At 42.4% G+C, this 7961-nt stretch overlaps 1 protein-coding gene across 2 annotated transcripts in view; it reads left to right on the top strand.

Moving 5' to 3' along the window:
• Nucleotides 1-282: 282 nt before the first annotated feature.
• The window catches only part of DSEL (dermatan sulfate epimerase like), a 30733-nt gene continuing 23054 nt past the window's right edge, over nucleotides 283-7961 (top strand). The window contains exon 1 of one of the 2 annotated variants that reach the window (XM_030212623.1): nucleotides 283-607. The gene's annotated coding sequence lies outside the window, so the exon portion shown is untranslated. Of the gene's footprint in view, nucleotides 840-7961 lie in introns of both variants that reach the window. The other variant, XM_030212614.1, reaches the window with a different exon arrangement.

The raw sequence follows: 7961 nt of genomic DNA, 5'->3' as shown, positions 1-7961 counted from the left end.
TGAAATGAAATTTAAAAAAAAAAAGAGCACTTGTCTTTGATAACTATGACAAAGAAGACGTGCAGGGTCTCCTGCTTTATAGATTGTGCATAACTGATTTATGTATAAACTGCCTTTCAGAATGAACCTTTTTCCAGCCTTGCAGCCCTGATTAGGGAGTATTGGGACGGGGATTGCAGAGAGGGGAGTAAGCAGTGAGGCACCTCCAGTGCTCCACCCCCTTTCCCTTGTCAGTGCAGCCCTGCCTCTGTTTCTCTCATTTCTCTCCCTTCTCAACCGAGATCGACTGTGCTGCGGAGTCACGAGAGTAAAGTGTCTTCCAGAGACGGCGCATCGGCTTGGAAAACAGCTATTAAGTGTGACAAGAAGGAGAAAATACATCACGCCTGCAAGTTCCTAAAGATAGGAACGAGCCTCACGGATTTTCATCTTGTTTTAAGCCTCTGGAGATTGTTTCTCCAAAGTACTTTGCCTGTGGCTGGATATTGGTTTCGAGTAAAGTGGCTTCTCCGGTCTGTTATTCCTTCATTAATGGCCAGTTGAATTGGCCCTGGGGCGGATATGGACCAGACTGGATTTTGGGAAATGTTCAGTGCCTCGTAAGAAAGTAAGCATTTGGGGTTCCCTCCCCCTACCAACTCTCAACTCCCACATTTTGGACAGATGCTGTGAAAAAGACAGGAACAAATAGAAGGGACACAGGATGTCAAGGATGGTCTTGGGGGCACTTTCCATCTAGGGCTGGTTGGCTTTTAACTACTTGTTTACTCTAGAAGTACCCTGCTATTAACAGTGATATTTGCCTGCAACATGAGAAAAGCACGTTACTCTCTGTTAAGGTACGACTTTTATCTTTTTTTTTTTGTAAAACATTATTTTAAGAGCAGCCAATATTGATAGAATAATGTTTTTAACAAACCGATCTAAAATTTAACAGATTCTTGAATACACTGTTAAATCGAAACTTGTTAAGTTGTTGAAAATTGACAGGCTGTTAAAAAAAATGTACTAACTAGTTTACAGCACCCTCTTGTGGCCTCAGCCAAATAAAATAGATACAAAGATTAGTATAGCCTCACCCTTGAGTTACTGTGTTTCTACTAGCAAAACCATGATCTGGAAATCAGATGTGCTGGAAGAGGGTAGTTATTGTTAATCTCAGTCGCAAATTATCTGTTTATTATGCAATAGGGCAAATCGTCATAATGCATTATCAGCTTCATACGTGATCCACATTATCATATTAAGAAAATGAAAATAAGATTGTCATGCGTTAGATCAATGATCTATGCAGCCAGTCCAAGCCTCTTGAAAAGTACATAACAGATCCTACCAAAAAAAAAAGTCCATCCCATGTTACCAGCTCCCTAAAGTAAGAGATGGCGAGGAGGCGGCCCATATATATGATAGTTGCTGATTAATCCAAACAATAGTACAGGGAATAATAAAATGGGTAGGAAAACCAAAGGAAAATAATGCAAACAAGACAGAAGTTGGATAACAAAAAATATGCGTAAAACACATCTGGACTGCTCAGTTTTAAGATAAATCACTGTTGATTGCCTTGACCTCCTGGGATTGACTCCTGATCCTGCCTATAGTGCCTACAGAAGTGTTGTTTCAGTTTTACAACTCATGCAGAAACTTACAAAAACAAACCAGATGTAAACATCTTGGAACCCAAAACTTACCACCAGTCCTTTGGGTCTTGTTTTTCTTTTCTGGTAGTTTAGGGATGTTTTTGTTTGTTTGTTTTTATTTTTTTAATATAATTGTGCCTAATTTGTTGACGGTTTAAAAGAACTTGGATTAAGCTAAAATTCTCATTAAAGTAACTTACTGTATTTAGTACAAGTTTTCTTCATAAAACTGTTTGCTCTGTGAGAAAGAGAGATGAATCTGTAGGAAAAGTTCAGTGCAACAGGGTGATGAGTGCTTTATCTCTGCCTGTGTTTATAATGTTCTCTTTGGAAATCAAACACTAGAACTAACGGTCCCTTTTACAAATGTGCGTAGGTGCCTATGTGCGTTGAGCGTGCGTCAAATTGGCACTACCGCCCGGCTACCATATGCCCCGGGCGATAATTCCATTTTTGGCGCGTGCCCAAAATACGCAGTAGAAAATATTTTCTATTTTCTACCATGTGGTGCTTACCCGGCGGTAATCGGCAGTTGACACGCGTTGAACACTTACCGCCTGGTTAGCACATGAGACCTTACCACTAAGTCAATGGGTGGCAGTAAGGTCTAAGGCAGAAAATGCACGCGTTCTGGTTTTAATTTTGCCACACGTCCATTTTCCGGCACACACAAAAAATGCCTTTTATCCAGACACACTGAGGAAATGGACTAGCGTGCGTCCAAAACACGCGCCTACAACAGCACAGGCCACTTTTAGGTGTGCCTTAGTAAAAGGGCACCTAAGCAAGCAAACAGAACAGGTAGTAGAGATACACATTTCTGTGTATTTGATTCATTTGCGTGCTTAAAAAGACTAGTGTGTGTAATAACGGTTTAACACATGCTAACCTACAAATTAACATGTGTACAATTGATTTGCACACATTAGAATGCCTTAATGCATGCTAGTTTTTTTTTTATTATTATCACAAAATGTCTGAAATAAAGTGCCTGAATGCTTTGCTGTACACTTCCCTAGCAGATAGCTAGACAGCAAAGCAATATCAGTGATTGCATCATGACTTAGCTTGAATTGCTGAGATGCAAGATTTTTTAAACTAAAGCTGAAATTTTCACTCTGCTGTTTCCCTCTGTGCATTTCATGCCACAGTACCTCTACTGAACATAAGCAAAAGAATGAAAACTACCATTCACGGAAGAAGTCTTTTAGGAAAAGAAGAGAGATGACAAAAACTATTTCATTTATTGGGAAGCAGTGAATGAGGACCAGAGACGTTCTTTAAATTCATTATTTCATTCTGTACTTATTTAGAAGTTTCAGGAAAAGTAAAATAACTTTGATGTAAAGCTGAGTGCTGGATAATGAAGCACTTTGGCAGAAAGAGGTGAAAGGAATAAATATTTTTTTTTTTATTATTAAGAATAATAGACCTTATCACAATGGGTTCAATTCAACTAAATTTGTGAGAAATGTTTTTACAGAGAGACATTCAATGACTTCAGCTGAGAAAAGTGATTACACACTATTGCGGCAATTGTACAACCTAGGTGCTCACATTTATGCACATTTGCCTGTATCGTCCTGTTTACTCTTTGTCTGCTAGCATTTGCGGGAGTGTTTCTGGTCTGTTTTTTGTGTGCAAATGTTTAGATGCTAGTATTTGCCTGCATATGTGCACACACATGCGTGTACGTAGTAGCATGACAACTAAGTGCTATTCTATAAATACGCACTTTACATAGCACATATTTGCAAGGGGGCACACAGCGGGATGTAGCATGAGTGAGACATAGGTGGGGCTCTGACACATGTACACGTAACTTACAAAATACTGCAAGTTAGGAATGAGAGGGATTTGCATATGATGGAGGCAGTTTTCTAATGCATATTCATTGTGGATATTTTGAAAACCACACTGACTTGGTGTGTCTCGAGGACTGGGATGAGAAACTCTGCTGTAAAAGAAAGCAGGCACCTACTTTCATTATAGAATAGGCTTGTACCATGCGGAACCCTGGTATAGCATTCTATAAGGGGACATCTATATTTAGATAGCAGGAATGCACGTAAATGAACATGGGACATAAGGATAGCCATACTGGGTCAGACCAATGGACCATCTAGCCCAGTATCCTGCTTCCAGCAGTGGCCAACTAAGATCACAAATACTTGGCAGACACCCAATTAGTAGTAACATTCCATGCTACCAATCCGAGGGCAAGCAGTGGCTTCCCCCATGTGGCAAGCAGTGGCTCCCTCTCCCATTCTCCCACCTGCCAATTATTTCTTCCACTTCACTTCCCCTCACCCTCTTTCTGGCACATATTCTATAAATAACAGACAAAAATGGCAGTATTCTGGCCATTTATGAATATGTAAACACTTAGGGGCCAATATTCAGACCACGGGAGAAGTGGTGCAGCTACAGGGGGCCACGGAGGCCTGCCCCCCCTGAATTGGCTCTGGAGCTCCCGGTTTGGCTGGTGGGGGGGTCCCCAACCCCCACCAGGAGAAGCATTTGTCCCACGCTGGTCTCATTGCATTGCCTACCCTGCACTTCTCAGTCACGCCATACACACTCATTTTAGTGAAACTGAGCATGCGCAACACTTTGTGTATGCTCAATTTCATTAACACAAGCGTGCACGGCGTGACTGAGAACAGGACAGGCAATGTGAGACAAGCGCAGGACAAACGCTTCAGCTGGCGGGGATTGGGGACCCCCCCCCCCCACCCAGCCAAGGTACCTTTGTGCAGCAGGGGGGTGCAGAAGCAGTGAAGGGGGGATGGCAGGCCAAAATGTGCCCCTACCACTTTGGGCTGTGGCTCCCCTTCCATCAAGGTCTGGCTATGCCCCTGCTTGGGAGGCAGCTCGACTAACTCTCACAGTCGGTAGTAAGACCAGATAGTCAAAGCCGGGCCATTTCTAGTGACTGGCATTGAAGATCCAGTTAATTTTTGGCCAGTTCAAACTTAACTGGACAAGCCAATATTCAGCACTGCTATTTGCAATTTGGCCACCAAACTTAAGCAGTGATTTGCTGAGTATCTGTTTATAGCTGGTTAAGTGCCATTATTTGGCCAGGAGCCAGTTAAATAGCGCTTAAATAGCAGTTAAATAGCCAATTAATTAAGCAGTTTCTAGCTAAGTGGTATTCTGTAAGTATGGGCCTAAATGTGATAGCACAAAATGTGCAAGTCTGCATATATATTGGCAAAGTTTGGGCAGAGCATGGGTGGGATGAATAATTATGCACATAAATCATAAAATCTACATCAGAGCTCAACAAACCCAGGTACCAGGTTACCATGGTGACAAAATTGGGACCTGATGCCTTAGTTTTGCAGCCCTCAATTCAGACAAGGATGTGGGAATCAAAGAAAACAGAAGTGGCATCTCTTCTCGTCCCTCATACTCCCCTCCCCCACCCCAGAAGTTGACTTTGGACACAAGCGTGCATATGTGCACACACACTCATACTGGCAAACCGCCTCCCCCTCAGCCCCAGCCTAGGGCTGATCAGTAGTGTAAGAAAAGAAAGTTGTGAATTGGGCACAGTCTCTTCCTCTGCCACTTTGGTTCAAATGTTGCATTTAGTGCCAATGTTACGGAGAAGGCGGCTACGGTCTGACATGCAACCCTCTTTCCTTATGCTTCTGATCAGCATGGGGTAGGGAGGGCAGGAGTCGGCCAGGATGTATAAAGTGAATGTGTGTACTGAGGCAGGGAGAAAGGCAGGAAGGAACAAAATATGAATGTGTATGTGTGTTGGGGGTGGAAGGAAAAGCAGGAGGTGGATGTCTGTGTGCTGGGCGGGGAGGAGAAGCAGTGGGTGGATGTTTGTGTGTTTGGGGGGGGGGAGCAGGAGGTGGATGTCAAGCAGGATATCTGTTTGCTTAAGACATGAAAGCAGTAGGTGAAAGTCTATATACCATAGGGAGGGGGTGAAGCAGATGGAATGGAAGCAAGAAGTGGGTGTCTGCTCGCGGGGAGGAGAGAGCACTAGGTATGTGTGCTGGGATGCAGGTGATGGAGATCTGGACGTTTGTGCACAGGGATGGGATAATGAGAGAGAGCTAGGTATCTGTATGCTTTGGAGGGAAGGAGGGAGAATGCACTAGGAATATGTGTGCCATGCCAGGGGAGACCTGGATGTGGGGATGAGATAGGAAAAAAGCTGTTGTATCTGTGTACCACAGGAGGAAGAGAGCTCTAGATGAATGTGTACCACTAGGTGGGGGCAGGGAGGGACATGAAGGTGGAGGAGAGAGAAAGCTGGAGAGAGTAATGGAGAAATTCAGTTACAGGGGTGGGCATTAAGGGAAAAGTGTAAGTCAAAGGAGCTATGAGGGGAATAGTGTAAGTCAAAGGAGGTATATGGTGTGGTGGTCATCAAGAGAAAGCTTTGGGGGCTTGTGGGCCATGGGAAAGGTAGAGATAGAGTTGGAGAGAATGCTGTGGAGGAGGCAGAGAGAGAGAGATTTTGAGGAGTATCCACCATGGAAAGACAGCCCATATGGAGCCTTATTATCAGTTGGCGCCACCCCCCCCCCCCCCCATTCCAGTATCTTGTTTCTATCTTCTCCCTCTCCCATTCTCCCACCCGTCAATTACTTCTTCCACTTCACTTCCCCCCACCCTCGTTCTGACATCTCCTCTCTTTGAACCCTTACTCCCCACCCCTGTCTGGCCTCTCCCTCATCTGCCCTGTCTTCTTAATCAGGAAGATATTTGGAGCACTAGCAATGACAGAAGTGGTCCATGAGGCGCGCGCACACTTACATCTTATAGAATTACCCTCTATGTGAAAAGAAAAAAAAAAAGACTAATGGGTCCCAGGTATCTCAGGGAATGCAAAAGAACTCTCTTTAGTGTAAATAGCATGCATTACCAGCATACATGATCCACATGAGTGGAGGAGTAGCCTAGTGGTTAGTGCAGTAGACTTTGATCCTGGGGAACTGAGTTCAATTCCTACTCCAGCTCCTTGTGACTCTCCGTTGCCCCTGGTACAAATAAGTACCTGAATATATGTAAACTGCTTTGAATGTAGTTGCAAAAAAAACCTCAGAAAGGCAGTATATCAAGTCCCATTTCCCTTTCCCTTTATGAAAATGAACATAAGATTGTCATGCTGCATTAAATCAGTGATCTATCAGTTGAAGCCTCTTGAAAAGTGCACGGTAGATCCGAATGAAGAAAACAAGTCCATCCCATGTTACCAACTCCCTAAAATAAGAGATGGAGCCATGGCTGCCTGTGTCATTAATAATCCTCCAGAAACTTTTGTAAACTTTTTTGAAACTCAGCTACACTACTAGCTTCCTGGCAACAAATTGACTGTGTTGACTGAGAAAACATTTTCTTAAATTTGTTTTAAAGCTAATAACAATTGCTTGTCTGCTATTCTTAGTACCGTTTGACAGAGTACATAACTCTTCCCTATTAACCTGTCTCACAGCACACTTAATTTTAAACACATCTCTCCAAGCTAAAAATCTGTAACTTGTTAAGTCATTTGTTCTGTAAGAACAGTCCTGTCCCCTTTATCTTTTTGGTTGTCCTTCTCTGCTCTTTTTCTGTTTCTGTTATGTCCTTTTTCAGAGGTGATGACCACAACTGAACGGTATTCAAGGCATGGTCACACATGGATCAATAGAGAGGCTTTATTACATTCACTTTTATTTTCTGTTCCTTTCCAAATCATACTTCATAATATTCTTCTTGCCTTTCGTCTATTGTTGTTTCAATGTACTACTGTCCACGGTGACTACAAAATACTTTTCCTGGGTTGTGACTCCTAATGTGGACCCAGCATCATGTATTTATAGTTAGGATTTTATTTTCCTTATTTATTTAGGTTAGGAGCCCTTTTACTAAAGGGCATTAATCCCCGGATTCTATGTATGGCGCCTTAATTTCCATGTGGAAATCGAAGCACATTCTATAACAATGCACATAACTTAATTGGTTTAACTAGCTAATCAGTGCTGTTAATTAACAAGCAATTATCAACACTAATTGATATTAATTGAAATTTACAGGCACAATTTGCTAAGTGTATTCTATAACTGTGTTATTTGTTATCCTGTTTTACTATGTAAGCCATATTGAACCATTCTATATCATTTTGTTAACCTACTATCTATGTAAGCCGCATTGAGCCTGCTATTGAGTGGGATAGTGCAGGGTACAAATGTTACAAATAAAATAAAAATAAATAAATAACGAGTTGTGCCTAAAATTCTAAGTTGCATAGTTGAAAAGTAGGTGTGGTCATAGGTGGGGCATGGGCATTTCTACAATCTATGTGCATTA

This window comes from Microcaecilia unicolor, chromosome 1, assembly GCF_901765095.1.
Source record: "Microcaecilia unicolor chromosome 1, aMicUni1.1, whole genome shotgun sequence".
Taxonomy (NCBI): Eukaryota; Metazoa; Chordata; class Amphibia; order Gymnophiona; family Siphonopidae; genus Microcaecilia; species Microcaecilia unicolor.
Note: the sequence above shows the minus strand (reverse complement) of the source record. Positions and strands in the feature narration are given on the sequence as shown.